Here is a 22373-nt window from a genome sequence, read left to right as displayed (position 1 = left end):
TTTTCTGTGGCTGGTTAACATAACTTCCATTACTTTTTCTTCAAAAATCGTGTAATGTTTGAAAGAGATGGGAGATAGGAGAGAAGGAATCCAACCAATCCATAGAACTGTTTTTTCTGTAGCTGGTGAACAGTACTTCCATTACTTTTTCTTCGAAAATCGTGTAATGTTTGAAAGAGATAGGAGATAGGAGAGAAGGAATCCAACCAATCCATAGCACTGTTTTTTCTGTAGCTGGTGAACAGTACTTCCATTACTTTTTCTTCGAAAATCGTGTAATGTTTGAAAGAGATAGGATATAGGAGAGAAGGAAGCCAACCAATCCATAGAACTTTTTTTTGTGGCTGGTGAACATTACTTCCACTACTTTTTTCTTCAAAAATCGCTTATTTTTTGAAGGAGATAGGAGAGAAGGAATCCAACCAATCTATAGAACTTTTTTTTCTGTAGCTGGTGAACAGTACTTCTATTACTTTTTCTTCGAAAATCGCGTAATACTTGAAGGAGATAGGAGAAAAGGAATCCAGCCAATAGATAGAACTTTTTTTTCTGAGGTTGGTGAACAGTACCTCCATTACTTTTTCTTCAAAAATCGCGTAATGTTTGAAGGAGATTGGAGAGAAGGAATCCAACCAATCCATAGAACTGTTTTTTCTGTAGCTGGTGAACAGTACATCCATTACTTTTTCTTCGAAAATCGCGTAATACTTGAAGGAGATAGGAGAGAAGGAATCCAACCAATAGATAGAACTTTTTTTTTCTGAGGTTGGTGAACACTACTTCCATTACTTTTTCTTCGAAAATCGTGTAATGTTTGAAAGAGATAGGAGATAGGAGAGAAGGAATTCAACCAATCCATAGAACTTTTTTTGTGGCTGGTGAACAGTACTTCCACTACTTTTTTCTTCAAAAATCGCATATTGTTTGAAGGAGATAGGAGAGAAGGAATCCAACCAATCCATAGAACTTTTTTTTCTGTAGCTGGTGAACAGTACTTCCATTACTTTTTCTTCGAAAATCGTGTAATAATTGAAGGAGATAGGAGAGAAGGAATCCAACCAATAGATAGAACTTTTTTTTTCTGAGGTTGGTGAACACTACTTCCATTACTTTTTCTTCGAAAATCGTGTAATGTTTGAAAGAGATAGGAGATAGGAGAGAAGGAATTCAACCAATCCATAGAACTTTTTTTTGTGGCTGGTGAAAATTACTTCCAATACTTTTTTCTTCAAAAATCGCATATTGTTTGAAGGAGATAGGAGAGAAGGAATCCAACCAATCCATAGAACTGTTTTTTCTGTAGCTGGTGAACAGTACTTCCATTACTTTTTCTTCGAAAATCGCGTAATACTTGAAGGAGATAGGAGAGAAGGAATCCAACCAATAGATAGAACTTTTTTTTTCTGAGGTTGGTGAACATTACTTCCATTACTTTTTCTTCAAAAATCGCGTAATGTTTGAAGGAGATAGGAGAGAAGGAATCCAACCAATCCATAGAGCTTTTATTTGTGGCTGGTGAACAGTACTTCCACTACTTTTTTCTTCAAAAATCGCATATTGTTTGAAGGAGATAGGAGAGAAGGAATCCAACCAATCCATAGAACTGTTTTTTCTGTAGCTGGTGAACAGTACTTCCATTACTTTTTCTTCGAAAATCGCGTAATACTTGAAGGAGATAGGAGAGAAGGAATCCAACCAAGAGATAGAACTTTTTTTTCTGAGGTTGGTGAACAGTACCTCCATTACTTTTTCTTCAAAAATCGTGTAATGTTTGAAGGAGATAGGAGAGAAGGAATCCAACCAATCCATAGAACTGTTTTTTCTGTAGCTGGTAAACAGTACTTCCATTACTTTTTGTTCGAAAATCGCGTAATACTTGAAGAAGATAGGAGAGAAGGAATCCAACCAATAGATAGAACTTTTTTTTCTGAGGTTGGTGAAAAGTACCTCCATTACTTTTTCTTCAAAAATCGCGTAATGTTTGAAGGAGATAGGAGAGAAGGAATCCAACCAATCCATAGAACTGTTTTTTCTGTAGCTGGTGAACAGTACTTCCATTACTTTGTTTTTCAAAAATCGCATATTGTTTGAAGGAGATAGGATATAGGAGAGAAGCTATCCAACCAATCCATAGAACTTTTTTTTCTGTAGCTGGTGAACAGTACTTCCATTACTTTTTCTTCAAAAATCGTGTAATGTTTGAAAGAGATGGGAGATAGGAGAGAAGGAATCCAACCAATCGATGGAACTTTTTTTTCCTGTAGCTGGTAAACAGTACTTCCATTACTTTTTCTTCAAAAATCATGTAATGTTTGAAAGAGATAGGAGATAGGAGAGAAGGAATCCAACCAATCCATAGAATTTTTTTCGGAGGTTGGTGAACAGTACCTCCATTACTATTTTTTTAAAAATCGCGTAATGTTTGAAGGAGATAGGAGAGAAGGAATCCAGCCAATCCATAGAACTATTTTTTCTGTAACCTTTGAACAGTACTTCTATTACTTTTTCTTCGAAAATCGCGTAATGTTTGAAGGAGATAGGAGAGAAGGAATCCTACCAATAGATAGAACTTTTTTTATGAGGTTGGTGAACTGTACCTCCATTACTTTTTCTTCAAAAATCGCGTAATGTTTGAAGGAGATAGGAGAAAAGGAATCCAACCAATCGATAGAAGTTTTTTTCTGTGGCTGGTTAACAGTACTTCCATTACTTTTTCTTCAAAAATTGCGTAATGTTTGAAGGAGATAGGAGAAAAGGAATCCAACCAATCCATTGAACTTTTTTTCTGTGGCTGGTTACCAGTACGTCCATTACTTTTTCTTCATAAATCGTGTAATGTTTGAAAGTGATAGGAGATAGGAGAGAAGGTATCCAACCAATCCATAGAACTTTTTTCTCTGTAGCTGGTGAACAGTACCTTCATTACTTTTTCTTCAAAAATCGCGTAATGTTTGAAGGAGACAGGAGAAAAGGAATCCAACCAATCGATAGAACTTTTTTTCTGTGGCTGGTTAACAGTATTTCCATTACTTTTTCTTCAAAAATCGTGTAATGTTTGAAAGAGATAGGAGATAGGAGGGAAGGAATCCAACCAATCGACAGAACTTTTTTTTTCTGTGGCTGGTTAACAGTACTTCCATTAATTTTTCTTCAAAGATCGTGTAATGTTTAAAAGAGATAGGAGAAAACGAATCCAACCAAACGATAGAACTTTTTTTTCTGTGGCTGGTGAAAATTTAAGCTCCCGCTTTCGAGGGTATAAATGCACTCGCAAGTCATCAAGAGAGGTAAAGAGCTGTGGATCTTTACCGTATGCGGCACTGATGAATTTTTTGCAAATACAAAGAAAACTTTCTTGCACAGAAGGATCGATCTTTGACCTCTCTATCTCTTTCACAAGCAAAGCAATCTGTTCCTGCAGTCCCCATTTCTCGATAGCCTTAGCCACCACTCTTTTTCCTTTAGAGAACATAAAACCGACTGTATCACAGCCCGAAAGCGTATGAAGAAGGCAGATTGATAAAACTAGATGGTTTGGCAAATTCCTGCAAAGTTGGTGTATAGGCACTGAATATTCACGGAATCGCACAAAAACTTTCCGCTTTTCACAATTTGAGTGGTATCCAAGGAATAGCTTATAATGATACAGCAAAAGGACAACAATATCTGGGTCATTGGCATCGACATACACAATATCGATACCCCTCTTCAAACAGTCCAACGTGTGCAACACAACATTAGTATCCGCCTCTTCATGGGTACAACTCTAACGCTGTTCAAAGCCTGTATCAATACTTCCATTTCTGCTGAGCATCACTACTCTCATCCGGTCTTGAAAGTCTCCAGAGAGGTAGACAGTTAAACCTGCTTGAAGCACATGGACTAAGTTTTCGAATTCGTGAAATAAAAGTTCAATCAGTTATGTCTTTGTCTTGGAATTTTATAGTGTCGAGTTCCAATCATCTAGCTTTGAGTGTTTACCTAGAGATACTGCAATTTTTTATGGAGATCCTCGCTGCTCGTGGCAACCACCACAGTCCTTAAAGCAGATCATATTGCCTTCTTTGTCACAATATCCAAATATTCCATCATATCTATCTGCAAGGACATGCAGTTCTTTAATGTCACCGTTAAAAGACACAAAAGTAGAAAATGTTCATTTTCCGTGGTTCTCAATGGTTTCCAAGTCAGTTGGTGGGTGCCTTCTGAGGCATGGCGTCAAGTCTACTATCCTTAAATTAGTCAACTGAGTGCTAATTTGGACGTTAACGGGCCACTCATTCAAACTACTTTTTGCTTTCAAATACTCCAGAAGAGCTGATTTGGTTCCTGGCCGAAGTACAACCTTCCCAGAAATTGCACTTCTCTCAAATATAGAAGGTGCATATGAGAGAAGCTCATGAGAAAGAAAATTCCTCAGATTGTGAAGTCCTGTGTCGCCAGCAATGTCAACAATCACCAATACCCTTTTGACAGTTTGAAGTTCAACATTGATGAGACTATTTACGGCACTCAAAGTCCGGATTTTCTTTTTCTAGTTCGCCTGCTCATTATTCATGACCTTCATTTTGCTAAAAGCAGATTTATCCCCATCCAAGTAGCGCTCAAATGCTCTGCTTCCAATAGCTCGCACATCGAGAAGATTGTCAGCAATCTCACTATCGACTGTCTCAAGAGTATGAATATTGAGCAAATCGTTATCACTGCATCGAAAAGGATTGAGCCTGGAATACAGAACAGACTTCACTTTATCAACAGCTATTTGCTGCCGCAGGATGAAGGAAGGGTTGTCTTCGTGGTGAGCGGTGTCAAACTCACTTTGAGGCACAATATGAAGCATCTCACTGAATGTAGCTGAGACTGAGGCACAAAAAGGAAGAGTTAAAGTCCACTTCACAAGTGCTAACTCATTCATGGTAATCCCTGTCACTCCACCCTCCGTTTTTGAATCCAAATTAATAATGGATTCTATCGCATGATCAGGGGATATGCAATTGAATTTGGCATTTCGCCTCTTCACATTAAACAGTCCATTGCAGAATGCTTTGATGTACCCCTGGGTGTAAGTTCTGCATCTCTGCCAGGTACTCAATCAAGCAAGTCCCGTATTTATAGTGACCACATGCAACTAAATAAGGAAGTATTTGGCCCACTCCTGCAAGGTGGCCATCCCAGTCACCAGATCTTTCACTATGCAAAAACTGCCACAAAATTAGTATCATTTCTTTGTACTGATTCCAAAACTTGTGGGTTTTTGAGCATGCACGGGAATTCTCAAACATTTCCAACCACGGGGATAATGTGGCAAGTTTTTCCTTAAGACACTAAAGGATCTAATCAATGGGAGTATCCTCTCTTGAGATTTTCAAGTTCTGTAGTAAGTCCCCAATTTCTTCGAAAATAGTAATGCACGATAAGTCGTCGGATTCGGTGCAAAAATCTTTGAAAGCTTCCCAGTACAGAGGAATTGAAGTTATCAAGTATTTTGCAATATGTTGCATAGGTTGCATCAAGACATGGATAATTGTAGACAGAGAAAAGCCAAGACAGATAGTCCAAGTAAATGAGAGGCAAATGTTTAAATATCACGGAGATCTACCGCCGGGACAGGCGCATTCGTGTTCGATAGATGCCTATGCTTATCCGAGCTAAAAATTGGGTCACTCCGCTTCTTCGCTAATAGTTCAAAGACGAAAAGGCTTAGAGAATTTCCAGATCACTCATTTTGTAGAAAAGTAAATTTCCTACAGAATCCATTAATAAAAAATGTACATTATGTAAGCAAATTTCCAAGATGGATCAAGATTATTCCAAAAACACTATAAATTATGTTATCTTTTTCGTCGATTTTTAGGGATTAAAACTGAACGGCAAAAGATAAAACAATTTTGAAAAAAGAATATTGAGCATTATTGAATAATCTTTGATTTGAGCTATAGCTAAGCAATTTTGGATCAAAAAATGAATTTTTTATTCATTTTAAGGGAATTTTTGTCGGTGGAGATTGATTTTTAGGGAATTCAAAGAAATGGGGATGTTGCACCCACTTGTCGACTATATAACGTAAATTTTCGTATTCAGCATGGTGGTTTATATCAGAATGCTTTCTGAAACCTTCTACTGCTTGCTGATCACCCAAAACCTTAAATATCAACATTTTTCTCGTGTAGCTCCCTGACTATAAGGCGTTCGATTGTTTCACGAGAATTGAATCATATCGGTAAAAAAATATATCGACATAAATCACACGACAAGGGCGATTTATGTCATAAGTACGAATAGAGGAATCCCATAGACCTCTTGATCTTAAAAAGTGTAATGCCAATAATTTGCCAGAGGGGTAGAAAAGGGGATATAAAGATTATTGACTGATAGTATTTCAAGTCAGGAAAACTTAGGAAAAGCCCAAAGATAGGGATATTCAGTTTTTTATGAGTTTCCACATATGTTGAATAGTTACATAACAACGGGCCAAGACTACAACCTCTCTGAATGAAAATGGACAATAACCTTTCATACCCATTTCTCAGGGCTACTGAGAAATGGCAGTCATGAGATGGAGCAAAATTAGAATGGAAAGGTGGTTGCAATGAAACTAAGGAGGAACTCCTGAAGTTCAACCCCACACTGACTAAAGATATACTACAACTATGAAATTTGAAGGTTAGAGACATGAAGTTAAACTGAAGCCATAAAATGAAATTGGAAATTTTGGGATGCACCTTACCCAGGGTCGTATCCAGGATGTTTTTTTCGGGGGGAGGCTTACAAAAAAAACTTTAAAAACCGTAACAAAATTTATTTATATTCAGTTTTGTTACGTTTTTACGAGTCAGACAAACATTTCTGGGTGGGGGGGGGGGGGTCAAACCCCTAACACCCGTGGATACTGCCTTGAACTTATCAGAATTGGGAGAATGCCTGTGTACCAAATTTGCAAGCCAACTACAGGAACTTGGAGGCATCTCATCGAAGATTGTCCAGCAAGGGCAGACCCCGACTTGAGTTTTTCCACCTTTTACACGCCAAGCTGGAGGATATCTTTTGGAAAGAAAGGGTCTGACAGCTGGCAAAGTATACGATAAACGCGGGGGAATCATATTCCGTTAGGGTTACCCCAGCCAATATTTAGATTTTTTTCGTTAATGGGGTGTGAAGGCCTGAGCCTCGGCCCTTTTTAGTTTAACCCCCACAATAATAATAGTAACTACAATAAAAATATATAATAATCAGCATACTTTAAGTTCGGCACTGATAGTTAGAAATGTGATATCTGCCTTCTGGCAAAGACGATCTGATGCCATAAACATGAGTAACGGAAGGGTCGCCTTAACAGCCCTTGTCCTTTATAGCTAATTAAATATAAAAAAAAACAAGTTTTATTTAACTGAAAGTAAGGTGCGACATTAAAACTTAAAACCAACAGAACTTATTCCATATACGAAAGGGGTTGTCCCCTCCTCAACGCCTCGCTCTTTACGCTAAAGTTTGACTCTTTTTTCAAAACTCTATTTTTTTCAAAACAATGAAAAACTATAGCGTAAAGAGCGAAGCATTGAGGAGGGGACAGCCCATTTCATATACGGAATCATTTCTGTTCGTTTTAAGTTTCAATGTTGCTCCTTACTTTCAGTTAAAAAAAGACTTGTTTTTTTTAACTTCTGGTTGTTTTTTAATTACTGCAGCTTTGATTTTGGCTCATCGTACATGAATAAATAAAACGAAATTTGATTATTAATTTTTTTTTTTTGACTAAATGGCTTTCTCGAAATTTTGTTCTAACTTACTTACTAATTAACCTATGCAACAGACTTTTTCATTCGTATATTTGTGTTACGTAAATTAGGGAGTTAATCCCCTGGTCATTATCTCACTTTTTACGCTGATATTCAAATTTTGTTCCGATTCTATAGGAATGATCCCTTAATTACAAAAGCCGGTAATTAGAATAAATAGCTCTGATCGAAGCACAAAAAAACTTTAGCGTAAAGAGCGAGTTAATGACTAGGGGCAAACCCAATCATATACGTAATAATCTCTGTTCGTTTTAAGTTCTGATGTTGCTCCTTACTCTCAGTTGAAAGAAATTGTTGTTTTTTTATTTAATTTCTGATCGTTTTTTAAATAATGCTCGGAAATTGCTTCATAGCAATTTCCCTTCCCCCATGAAAACTTCCTCCATGGAAAGATCCTCCCACGGAACACCCGACTCCCTCCCCTCCTCCAAATACCAGAGAAAGTTCCCTCTGAAAACTTCTGTATACTTCCCAATAACCAATACTATATGTAAACATTGGACAAAGTTCCTAACTTTTAGACCTTCCCCCGGGGACTGTGGGGGACTAAGTCATCCTCAAAGACACAGTTATTATATTTTTCGACCATGTTGAACAAAATGGCCGTCTCGAAATTTTGATCGGGTGACTTTGGGAAAAAAAGTGCGTGGGAGGGGGCCTAGTTGCCCTCCATTTTCGTTCACTTAAAAAGGGCACTAGAGCTTTTAAATTCCGTTCGAATGAGCCCTCCTGCGATATCCTAGCACCATTGGGTCAATACGATCCCCCTGAAAAAAAAAAAAATAAACACGCATCCGTGATCTTTTTTCTGACAAAAAATACAAATTCCACATTTTTGCAGACAGGAGCTTGAAACTTCTATAGTGGGGTTCTCTGGTACGCTGAATCTAATGGTGTGATTTTCATTAAGGTTATATGGTGATTAGGGGGTGTTTCCCTTTTTTCAAAAATAAGGCAAATTTTCTCAAGCCCGTAACTTTTGAGGCAGTTTTGATTGATTTATTTATTTTTTGTTATCTACTGTATTAAGAGAAGATAACCATAATGATGAAAAATTGAAAGCCAATTGTATCTACAGTGGAGTACTCTATTGTTCATACAATATAAAGGTCTTTTCAAACAAATGTACTTAGCTGACTTAAAACCCTTTGATCTGGAATACCACCTGATTCGCATGTCATTTAACAAAAGGGTATATTTACTATTGTTGCAGACATCTTGCGGCTTCAAAAGGTTCAATATATGAACAGAAGTCAGTTTTATTCATAATACGTCACCGGAGCTTTGATCGCTACATCAAGAATCCATTATGAGACAAAGAAAAGCCATTAATGCCACAAAGTTGACCTTTTGTCTGATATACGGGACGATAGACATTGTCCCGGGACCCCAAAGAATCCCTTGCTCGTGTTCTATGACAGCATATCAAATCAGATTTGCAATTGAAGCTTCCGATTCAAACCTGCCTTAAATGCTATAAAAATTTATCCGCACCGATAAACTATAGTTAAAACTACTAAAAAAGCCAAAACTACTTAATTGCTACTTAAATTTATTTTTTCAATAAAATAAATAAGCACCATTCCTTACTTACCACTTGCTACTATAGCTTCTGAAGCTACCACAGCTTACTTTCTGCTAAACCTTACGGTTATAGCTTACTACTACAGCTTACTTTTTTTATGTAAAAAAAAACAAAGTTTTACTATTTTTATGTTGTTTTAACCTTTCACACAAGACCGTATCCAAGGAGGAGGGGTTAAGGGATTTGCATCACCATGAATGTTTTCCTGATTCGTAAAAACAAGGCAAAAACGTATTAAAACAAATTTCTGATGCTTTTTTGCAAAGTTTTTTTTTGTACCCCCCTGAAAAATACCCCCCTTCCGAACAAAATCCATGTATGGCCTTGTTTCACATATATTGATGAAGACTTTACTTTTTTCCGTAACAAAAAAACAACGTAATGTAAGTTAGGAACTATCTAGTGGTTCTTTCATACTATTAAATAAGAAAAACAAGTTTTTTTTAACTGAAAGTAACGAGCGACATTAAAATTAAAACGAACAGAAATTATTCCGTATATGAAAGGAGCTGTCCCCTCCACAATGCCTCGCTCTTTACACTAAAGTTAGACTCTTTCTCAAAACTCTATTTTTTAAAACAATAAAACTTTGGTAAAACAATAAATTACGCAAATGGCGTAATTTATAAAATACTCGTAGATATTAGGAATATCTTTTGAATGAGCCATTAAGCATCTCTCTATGATGTTCTGGTAGCCCGTAAGGCCTGTTGAAAAAAAAAAGAAAAAAAAGAATAAAAAAAGGGAGACGGATCAGTACTACCGATGCAAAAACGTGAGTTTCCTTGCTGTTCAAGGAGGGGGACTTTAATTTCCCTGTATAATGTGTTCGACCTTGCTGATTCCAATGGTACACTTTTCATTTTTATCTGATGCCATTTTCGAGGGGTTTGAGGCTTTTTGTCGAAATCACCATAAATTTCTATTCGCAATAAACTTTTACTTTCAAGACGAACCGAAATAATAATTACCATTCCTGAGTCAGTGTCAGATGGCAATATTTTTCCACCAGGCAGTTTTTTCTCAAAACACTTTTTTTAACTTTTGGTCACTATGGGCTGTGGTTCGCTCTTTACTAGGTTGCAGCTACCGCTGCAACCCTAGTGGATCGTTTTGAAAAATTTAGAAAGGCTGACAACTTCACTACTGTGCGACACATCGGGAAAAAAACAGATATTGTATGAAAAACTAGGTAAGTCGTGATTCAGTGAATGAAATAGTTTAGTCCCAACTCCGTGTAAAAAACAAGCTGGAGGCACAGGTAGCCCAAGACCCCTCTGCTACCCAGGGCATTAGAGTTTGGTAAGCATCTTCAAGCGAAAGTTTCGTTAGGCCTTTTTTTTAACGGAACTATAAATGGGGAGAACTACCCGGACATGCTTTGTGAAGTAGCAGTGCCAAAACTCAAAATTCTGACGAAATTTCTTTCACCATGATGGAGCACCACCATATTATGTGTCTACAGTAAGAGAGTATTTCAACCAGCTTTTTCCACAGCGTTGGTTCGGAAGAAGAATGTTGCTGAAGATTGTTGTAGCTTGTACAAAATCCCCTATTTCAAAGTTGAAAATGGTATTGCACTGCATTTAAGTCTGCTTCACTCCCAAAAAAGTAATATAAGAAATTCAGTGGATCATTTAAAAAAATTGAAAAACATAAATATTTCTGAAAACTCAATATTAAGCAACTCCGACATCATTTCTATATATATGTTACCGTGTCCGAAACTTGGTTAATGTCAACATTCACCGGTGTCTGTTCGAAATTCCTTTTTCTCTGCTTGGATTCAATTAGCTTTGCGAGTCAGCTTTTTCAGTCTTATGCAAGCTATGATGGTAAAGTTAAAGTTAGGTTAGGTTATGTTAGTTTAGGTTAGGTTAGGTTAAATGAGGTTATTAATATCAGAAATAGGTTGGAAACCGAACCAAACCTAATCTAACTTAACCTAACCTGTCATCATCAAACCTTACATTAAGTTTAAAAAGTTGACTGGCAACACTGACTAAATTCAAGGTGTTCGGACATTCAATGGTGAATGTCGACATGAACGAATTTCAGACAATAACGGTAACATATATAAGAATTGATGTTTCGGAATCAAAGTACTTTTTACAGCATAAAGTTGAAAACAATTATCATTTAATTGAAGAATTAGAAATAGGGCTAGACATGGATGCTCTAATGTATTTGGTTAGAGTATGTAATTAATATTCCATGCAATTTTGGTTTCAACATTCTTATTACCAACGAATAAAGGGTCTTCCTAGGAAAACTCCTCTATCATGTCTATTTAAAAACATTGTGTCGATCATTTTGAAAATTGGGCACTTTATTCGTATTTTCTTAAGCGTTTGTTTTGAGGACGTATCACGGACGATATCATATCAATTTATAATCATGGTGAAGATGAACTTAAAGGTGTTCTAGCAGTGGCGTAGCTCCAGCATTTTATTTGGGGGGGGGCAAAAGTATTCTACATCCGGAGAGTCAAGGAACATGAGCTATGTAATATTTTTTCTCGAAAATATTGGTGGGAATTACCCCCCTGCCCCCCCCCCCTAACGACGCCTCGGTTTTCTAGACCATTTAAACAATTATGATCGGAACTATCAATTCATTATAGAAACAGAAAAAGAAGATAAGAAACCATTCCTAGATATGTTGATTATACGTAGCTCTACTTTATAGTTTACAGAAATCCTACACAAAATAGTAGATACCTTCACTTCAAGTCTAACTATCCCCTACAAATTAAAAAAGGCACAAAAATATATATTGCGGATTGAATGCCTGATATTTGTTCAGAGCCATATATACGTCGGATAGAGCATTTGTGTTAAGTTCACTGATAGAGAAGTATGGATCAGGTAGAAAAAGCTGTATGTTGCGTTTCTAGACTTAAGAAAGGCATTCGACAATGTAGATAGAGCTCTCCTTGAAAAGTGTTTAAGAGATGTAGGTCTACCTTTAAGTTTTATTCGTTTATTTGTTGGTATGTATTCTGGGACTAAATCTATGGTCAGGGTTGTAGGTTCGGGATTTTCCAGGCTATTTGACCTTAATAAAGGAGTGAAGCAGGGCAGCGCCATGTCCCCGAGACTGGTCGGTTTGTTTTTGAATGATATGGTGGAGTTTCTGGAAGAAAACTGGGCACCAAAGCTGTGTCTTAGAAAAATTAATTTTTCGGTGTTATTATTTGCGGATGACACTGCATTGGTGGCGAAGTCGGCAAGGGAGCTTCAGATGTTACTGGATTTAATTGAGGAATACTTACAAATGAAAAAGTTACAGCTGAACGTTATGAAAACTAAAGTGGTTGTTTTCAGTAAAAGGAATGAAAAAACAGATTATATATTTGTATTTGGAGGACAACAATTAGAAGTAGTTGAAAAAATAAAGTATCTTGGTTATATCTTCCAAAGTAATGGTGGATGGAGTTCTCATATTAAAGAAGTATTAAATAGGGGAAGAACTGCAACATTTTCACTTTTCAGGAATAAAATGAGTGGAATAAAGAATTTGTCTTTGCATAAGAGGGTTTTTGATCTAAGATTATGCCGATTCTCCATTACGGGACAGAGATCTAGGGACATGAGAACGCTGCCCAGTTAGAAAGCGTTCAGCTAGGTTATTTTAAGAGATTGTAAGGGTTGCATAAAATGACCCATTCCCAGTTTCTTAAAGGAGACCTTGGACTTTGGTCTCTTAAAAGTTATAGGACGGTCCAAATGATAACATGTTGCCTAAGGGTTTTACAATTACCCAGTGATAGGCTACTGAAGGCTGCGTATGATGAGTTACTTCAGCTACATAGAAAAAGATATTGGCCTTTTAAAGTTAAAGAGGTATTGGATGAGTCAGGTTTTTCTTTCTCATGGAATGAGGGCCTTGGACCAACTAGTCAACAATTACAGTTGGACAAAGAAATTAAGCGGGTGCTGGAGGACCAGACGATACAGAAATGGAGCGAGGAGATTAATAATTCGGAAACTCTAAGATATTATAATGAGGTTAAGATAATTTATGGTCAGGAATTTTACTTTAAGCTAAATTTACCGTCTAGATACCTTACATATTGGATGCAGCTACGATCTAATTGCCTTCCGATTCGTTCGAGAATTGAAAGTTTTTGAGAGGAGTAAAAGTGTCCAGGACGGCAGGTTTGCTTGCCCTCTTTGCCAAGAAGAGGAGGAGAATTTGGAGCATCGTCTGAGTCGTTGTCGAGGTCTTTTGGGGGTAAGGGAAAATTTATTTGGGAATGATGGAATGCTGCTTCCCGATGCCTTGAAAAGTACGTCGTCAAACTTTATTTTTCTGGTGGGAAGACATCTTGATGAGTATTTTGCAAAAAGAAGAGAGTAGTTTTTATTTTATTTTTATTTTTTTTCTTTATTATTGTGACGAGTGCTGTAATTTGTTAATCTTGTGTGTTATTTATGTACATGGCCACATTTTGGCTTGAAATACACGTTATCTTATCTTATCTTATATTCAAAACAGTTGGATTTTGTTAAATTAACCAAAAAAAAACTTTCAAAAAAAGAAGTTTTTCAAAGAAAAGTTAAGAACCATATTAAACTTTGACCAAAATTCAAACTCAAAACGACCAGAAATTACTATTAAAGAATAAATAAAACCAAAAATAAATATAAATTAAATAAATAATCATAGCAAACCGAGATAACAGGTACTAATATAATCGAATAAATAAATCTTAAAACTAGTATAAATGAAATTGAAAATTGAAGTCAAACTTAAAACGAGCCAAAATTTCTACCAGCAGGAGGTTGGCTACTGATCCCTTTCCCCTAACCGTAAAAAAGTAAAGGCTATGGCGCCATTTGAGTTTTATTGAAAACTATCTGTCTTGAACAGTGTGCTTTTGTTTGTCAAAGCAACAACGACAAATAAAAACAGATGGCTGTAATAATAAAGATGACTGTAAATAACTAATGAAAATAACTGAATATTTGATCTGTGGTTTCTGGAAGGAATTCCAAACTTTATTTCATCTTAATTGTTATTTTATTGTTCACTGTTGTAAATATAAAGGAAAATATTTCCAGTTAAATCATTTTCAGTAAAGTGCAAATGAGGTAAAAGGCTTTAGACCTTTATGGTTAAGGGAGGGGGAAGGGGGAGTAGCCAAAATTCTGTTTTAGTAATTTTTGTCGTTTTAAGTTTGGTTTGAATATTGAAATTAATTTTTACTCGTTTTAAGATTCATTTACATAATAAAGAAAATAAGAATATTTTCTTAACAAAACAAGAATGGTGAAAGCTATTCTTCATAACGGATATAGACAATTTTTTTTTCAAATTTTGCCTAATTTTTTCAAAGTCACCCAATCAGGGTTGTACATAGGGAGAGGGCCTTTAGGCTAAGGTCCTGTCCAAAATATTAAATTTTCTTAAAGTTCTGTGTATTACCAAATTTTTTTTTATCACTGCCCCCCCAGAAAAAATCCTGTGGACGTGCCTGAATCTGATCAAAAGTATTAAGAGATAACTTATTATATTCTATATTATATTATTATAGAGCTTGCCTTACCTTAGTCTTATCCTAACCCACTAATATGGAATTAAGGAAGCGAAATAAACTCCAAAAACGAAGACCGACGAAATAAGTACAAATAATCCCTTAGACGTAAATTTTATCACTTACCACACCTTATTCTTGAACTACATCACTAACAGGGAATTCAGGTAGGTAAAAATTGCACCATTTACCAATGATATTTTATTATTCTGTATATTATGGATAAACCTACCAAAACATAAGACGGTACTTGTCTATTATATAAAACACACTCGAGAAGTGAAGTTTGGTGAATTAGCTAATGAAATAAAACACATGTGATAAAACTACAATGCTTTAGTAACAAAATTATGAAAACTACCACAAAGAATTATGGAAAGGAGGCCGCACAGAGCGCTCAACCTAACCTAACCTAACCATAATACCAACTAAATATTTAATTAAAAAAAGCTCTAATGTGGTTTTTCAGCAAGCCGAAGGTTACTGTCTGGTATAGACAACGTGAAAAACCGGTTATTCTCAACACAAGTTCTCGAGTGTGTTTTATATTTTAGACAAGTACCCATAAAACATAATAGTATTATTCCAAAATAGATAGTTACGTTCAAAATTTGGATATTCCCCCCCCCATTAGAAAATTTATACAAAACTCTTCTTTTCAAACAATGATATCCAATTTTTACCTTAACTCACTAACAGGGAAATCAAGGAAATACCCCCTTACGTCTTTATCAATATCATCCTATCAAAAGTGACCAAAAGTAATTGTTCTTACCTTATCTAATATGACAATGCGGTTAACATCTAAAAGTACAAGTTGACTTCCTCCATTAGGACAAAACACACTATGTACCCAAATCTGTCACTCAACGTTACGCCTTCTTAGTCGCATACTATCAATTTTTGGTCCCGACACGAAGCTTCAAGGCATTAGATACAATCGCCCCTTACTGTGCCTGTAATAAGAAAATCGGCTGTTAGCTTATATAATTATCAGCTAAGTATTTGCTAGGTTGTCAAATGTGTGAGTAATCGTCAATGAAAAGTCTCCATAAAAAAGAAAGGTGTATTTGGGATCATAATTATTGGAACAGTGAGAAATAATAATGAGTTTAATGGATAGCCTACACTGGGCAGCGGAGTAGGTGTATGGAAATTCAGCTTCTTGGAAATTATAATCTTGGAGCGAAAAACTTTAATGTATGAACCGTTTCAAAAACCTTGTGACATCCCAATTAATGAAGCAGTAATTGTAATAACCGAAATTATAATTGTAATATATATATATATATATATATATATATATATATATATATATATATATATATATATATATATATATATATATATATATATATATATATATATATATATATATATATATATATATATATGTGTGTGTGTGTGTGTGTGCGTGTGTGTGTGTGTGTGTATATGCATAGGTACTTGTGTGCAATCCGATAAACAAGCGAGAAGAAACGCCTATCAAACAGTTCGTGATAACGAACTGTAAGTAAGGAGCGACCCAGCTCAATAGTAACCGAAACTTAAAAAAAACAGAATTTTGAAACCAATAGATGCATCAAAAGAACCAGATTTTTATGCTGATTTCAAATATATAAGTTTCATCAAGTTTAGGTCATAAGGTCATCAATGCCTACCATACTTGTGTTAACAACAAGTTTCGGCGATACGTATTTCATGTTGACGAAAGACAAGCCGAGGTGTAACGAATCAAACAAATTGAACATGATAGCGATGATGATTGGGTTTTGGTTTTTGACATGCATAAGGTCATCAATGCCTACCATACCTTTGAAAATAACAAACCTGGACTAGATAAATCGTTAGAAGAAAAAGAACTTTCTGTCCCACCACCTGAACAATTAAAAGAAACAAAGGTTGGACGATATGTCTCTCATAATGAAAAAAGACAAGCTGTGACAAAAGAAGAAGTTTTTGTCCCACCAACTAAACAATTAAAAGAAACAGAGATTCGGCAATATGTCTTTCATAATGACATAAGTTAAGCTGAGGCAAAAGTTAAAGGTCCTAAAAAACGTAATTTTGCAAAGGCACTACTTCTAATTTAAGGTCCATTTGGACGTCAAGATATCAAGAAAAGGCTCAAATTGTCTGCGTTTAGAAGACAAGCGACAATAAGAATCCATATATAGAAGCCTTCCGATTGCCAGGGCCACATACATATGTAAAATATACTATACATATGTATATACATATATTTATACCTATAAATTGTATATATATATAAATTTTTTTTTTGAAAACGGCTCTATATTATTTTCTGAAAATTGGAATCCTGAGCTTTTTTGGCCTGAAAAAAAGGATCTACATAGGTCCCAAGTCTGCGAAAACTCGTTTAGAAGCTTAATTTTGTAAAAATTCTTTTCTCGTAAATGACCTCACAATGACGATGGGCAAAACATAAATTCTCAACTGCTGCAAATGAACAGCCTGGGCCATCAAACAATGCCTTTTGTCTTAGCTTTTCAGATTAATCTTATCACGTTTGATGACCCCGGTTGTTCTATGTCTTTTAGCCGCCCGGGTTGCTTTTTTTTCTTATAGAAATTGTGGATTTGTGTTTATCGATTCCTCTTCTTGGTCTTGTCACGTTTAGTGATCTTGGTGACCGGAAAAAAAAAATTATTGTTAAATTGGCTCCTCTATTCTAACAATCAAAATTTCCTTTTTTCGGGTCGACCTCTTGGTCTTTTCATACTTTTAATAGCTTTGGAGCAAAATTTTGTAAATGCGACATCAATTGATAAGCGGCAGCTCCGTCATGTAATATTCATTTTTGTTTTCATTTAAGAGAAAGTGCAAAAATGGAAACTGTAGCTTATATGTAGCAAGAATTTTAAGATTTTTTTTATTGTTATTTATTGCTATGATTGCTTGTGACTCTTGATTTTAGTAGTCTTCTAACCGATGATCTTTTTGTGATTCATTTTCATTTGTCATTCGTCGTGATGTTCTTTGCAGATTGTCTTCTAACCTCACATTTTTTCTGTTTTAGTTTCGCTCATCATTGCCTTATGCATTTTTTCCATGCCCTTTGCTTTAGCTTTTTGGATTGGTCTTTTCGTGCTTGATGGTCCATGTTGTTCATTTGCAGCACTTGATAACTTGTGTTTTGTCCGTCGTCATTGTGAGGCCATTTACGTGAAACGAATTTTTACAAAATTAAGCCTCTAAACGAGTTTTCGCAGACTTGAGACCTATGTAGATCCTTATATACAATCTATGGGTATATATATATATATATATATATATATATATATATATATATATATATATATATATATATATATATATATATATATATATATATATATATATATATATATATATATATATATATATATATATATATATATATATAGATATATATATATATATATATATATATATATATATATATATATATATATATATATATATATATATATATAATATATATATATATATATATATATATATATATATATATATATATATATATATATATATATATATATATATATATATATATATATATATATATATATATATATATATATATATATATAATATATATATATATATATATATATATATATATATATATATATATATATATATATATATATATATATATGTGTATATATATGTGTATATATATATATATATATATATATATATATATATATATATATATATATATATATATATATATATATATATATATATATATATATATATATATATATATATATATATATATATATATATATATATATATATATATATATATATATATATATATATTAAATATTATTATTTCAAATAATAATAAATTAGTTTTTAAATTATATAATAAAACGGATGATTTTAATTTTGAAGTAATTAGTTTTCCATTCCTTGAAAGTAATATACATTCAAATATTACTTATTTGGCTTATTATTCCCAATTATTTAGGTATGCAAAAATATGCAGTAATTACACAGATTTTAAACATAGATGTAAAAAGCTGAGGGAAAAACTGATCTTAAGAGGTTTTTCTGCCAAAAAAATTAGTTGGCAATTCAAAAAATTTAGTTTTATGTATCATGACCTTTTAAGTAAATATAAAAAAAATTATAAAGAAATACTGAATGATATTTTAATATAATTTCTCTTGCGCTTTTCTTTTTTGGAAGTTTGAGTTTGTAGTGGTTTTCAAACAAGCTTGAGGATCTTTAAATTGGTAATTGGTTCCAGATACCAATAAAAGCTACATCTGGACATGTCTTCATTTGTTCCAGAATGGTCTCTGTCAGTGACCTCTGGGATTTCATTAAGGAAACATTGAAACACTTTTTGTATGTAATTTTTAATAGCTTGACTAGTATGCATGTATTTCACAAGTTTTACCTGACATAGGGTTACCATATAGATCTTATGGTAGAGGCTCCACCGTGCCGGGTAAAGTAAGTAAAGCCTCGAAACCCGTTAAGCCAGGTGGTATTTCTTCTGATGAGCCCAAAATGGAAGGTTCTACTTGGAAATATTTTGCTAGATTTAAGGTGCTTTTGCTTGTAAATTTACAACGACTTACATTTATTGATGACGAACTGTGCATGGACTTGGACATTTCTATTTGGTTGACGGTTCGGGTATACTGTTTGGTCCTAGGTAGTTGGATAGATGGGTAAGGTAAAAGCCTCGTTCAAGTGCACATTTGTCTCAATTGCTGGATTAGGACGACAGTTTTTTTTTTTTTTTTTTTTTTTTTTTTTTTTTTTCCCAAGTAATTACCTCTTAAACATAATATATATATATATATATATATATATATATATATATATATATATATATATATATATATATATATATATAGCCTAGTAAGGAGAGCCCGGTGGCGATAGGCTTGTATATATGGATTCTTATTGTCGCTTGTCTTCTAAACGCAGACAATTTGAGCCTTTCCTTGATGTCTTGATGTCCAAATGGACCTAGAATTATAAGTAGTGCTTTTGTAAAATTACGTTTTTTGGACCTTCAACTTTTGCCTCGGCTTGACTTATGTCATTGAGAAAGACATATCGTCAAACCTTTGTTTCTTTTAATTGTTTGATGGACCATCCCGGGCCTGGACAAAGACCAATCCGAAAAGCTAAAGCAAAGGGCATGTAAAAAATGCATAAGGCAATGGTGAGCAAAACTAAAACAGAAAAAATTTATGAGGTTAGAAGACAAGCAACAAAGAGCATCACGACGAATGACAAATGAAAATGAATTACAAAAAGATCATCGGTTAGAAGACTACCAAAATCAAGAGTCACAAGCAATCATAGCAATAAATAACAATAAAAAAATCTTTAAATTCCTGCTACACATAAGCTACAGTTTCCATTTTTGCACTTTCCCTTAAATGAAAACAAAAATGAATATTACATGACGGAGCTACCGCTTATCAATTCATGATGCACTTACAAAATTTTGCTCCAAAGCTATTCAAAGTATGAAAAGACCAAGAGGTCAACCCAAATAAAGGAAAATTTTAATTGTTAGAATAGAAGAGCCAATTGAACAAGAATTTTTTTTTTCCGGTCACCAGGACCACCAAACGTGACAAGACCAAGAGGAGGAATCAATAAACACAAATCCACAGTTTCTAAAAAAAAACAAAAAAAAACCGGGCGGCTAAAAGACATAGAACAACCGGGCTCATCAAATGTGACAAGATTAATCTGAAAAGCTAAGGCAAAAGGCATTTGAAACATGTATTATGTAATAATGAAAGAAAATAAAGAACAAAAAATATTATTCGGTTAGAAGACAAACGACACTGATAATCACAAAAAAATGAAGTAGAAGAAAAACTTCGGTTAGAAGACAAGCGAAGGCGAGAGTCAGGGCGAATAAAAAACAAAAATGAAGCGCAAAGAAATAGGCAATTAGAAGACATCACCATTGTAAAGCCTGGAAACAACAGCCAACAATCAGTTATATTGTTGGTTCTGGTTTTAATCACATTCATCTATCTCCATATTGCAATTTGATGAGCAAATTAAGCCATTTTTTTGCTTCTCTTTAGCCCTGTTCTTTTGAACGCCTTTGCTTTCTATGTCATATGACATTTTATTAAAATCTGGATTGTTTGCTCAAGCACGGTGGCTTACAGCAGCCTTTTTGTTTCTTTAAAATCTATTTTTTACATTTTCTAGCATTATTTCTCTTTTTTTTGAATGTAGTGCTGTTTTCTTACAGTTGGATATTTGGATTGCACGACTCTAATCATTTTCTTCGTTTTTTCCTGTTTAGCTTGGGGTTTAGTAACCATAACAAATTATAAAGTTACACTGTTGAGATGGCGGGACCTAATCCATAAAACTGAAATAAAATAAAATGCATTTTTAAATTTTCAGGTATTTTTGTAGTTACAATTCAAAAAGTAGAATTATTGCTGAAATACTGAAACACAATGTTTTTCATTTTAATTAATCAATATTTTACTTGAATGAATTTTAGAGATTTTGAATTGAGATAATCCTTTGTGTAATGGTATTGTTGAATTACAAATCTTTTTGTGTGGGAGACTTAAGCACGACACATACTGTTATCCTACTGTTTGATACGGAAAAAGCCAAGGTGTTTGAAATGCACAAAATAAATAGCAAGGACGATTTCCAATTATGTACTTTGGGTTTCGATCTTTGGGGGTTTCAGGCTATTTTGTTTCGTTGTGATGTAAATCCCCTAGTCCCCAAACTTTTTGAAAGAGATTTATGGATTGTTATGTTTATTAGCTAACACTGTATTATTTATGGTTCAGCCTTACGGTCTTACTAAAAATTAATTTAAAAAAAAATTCCGAAAAAGAAGTTTTTCAAAGAAAAGTAAAGGCCATATTAAACTTGAGATCAGAAAAAATAAAAACCTACAATAATTCAAACTCAAACCGAACAGAAATTAAACAGTTATAGCATATAAATTATTTACTAATCTTAAAACGAGTAAAGCTTAAACTGAATATGCAAATCAAGCTTAAAAAGAACAAAAATCTATTGTTATTGAAGTATAAATGAAACCCAGAACGAATATAAATAAAAAAAAACAATCATAGCAAACAAATATACAACAGGTACTAATATAAATGAATAACTAATTCTTTAAACGAGCAAAATTTAAATTGAATACCACAAATCAAGCTTAAAAAGAATAAAAATCACTACAAACAAGAGTTTGGGTACTGCCTCCTTCCCTAACTGTAAAAGTCTATAACCTACTGCGTCATTGATAGTTTACTGGAAACTGTATGCGTCTTTAACAGTATTGGAAGAAGTAATAAAATCAGAGTGAATATTCGATATGTAATGAAATTAATTGTAGAAAGCTTGTCAGTTCAAGATTTTATTTCACTGTAGTTTTTGTTTTCACTTTCAATGTTGTAATAACTGGAAAAGA

General features: G+C 34.1%; 1 long non-coding RNA gene and 1 pseudogene across 1 annotated transcript in view; both read right to left on the bottom strand.

Annotated features, from left to right (window-relative positions):
• LOC148945125 (uncharacterized) overlaps window positions 1-15873 on the bottom strand; it is a 210738-nt gene extending 194865 nt beyond the window's left edge. Inside the window, exon 1 of the long non-coding RNA XR_016142739.1 lies at window positions 15696-15873. This is a non-coding gene — a long non-coding RNA (uncharacterized LOC148945125). The remainder of the gene's footprint in view (window positions 1-15695) is intronic.
• LOC148945126 (uncharacterized) lies at window positions 3140-5510 on the bottom strand (annotated as a pseudogene).
• Window positions 15874-22373: the final 6500 nt, after the last annotated feature.

Source organism: Artemia sp. Qi Xiang Cuo, chromosome 13 (assembly GCF_049724085.1).
Source record: "Artemia sp. Qi Xiang Cuo chromosome 13, ASM4972408v1, whole genome shotgun sequence".
In the NCBI taxonomy this organism is placed as follows: domain Eukaryota; kingdom Metazoa; phylum Arthropoda; class Branchiopoda; order Anostraca; family Artemiidae; genus Artemia; species Artemia sp. Qi Xiang Cuo.
Note: the sequence above shows the minus strand (reverse complement) of the source record. Positions and strands in the feature narration are given on the sequence as shown.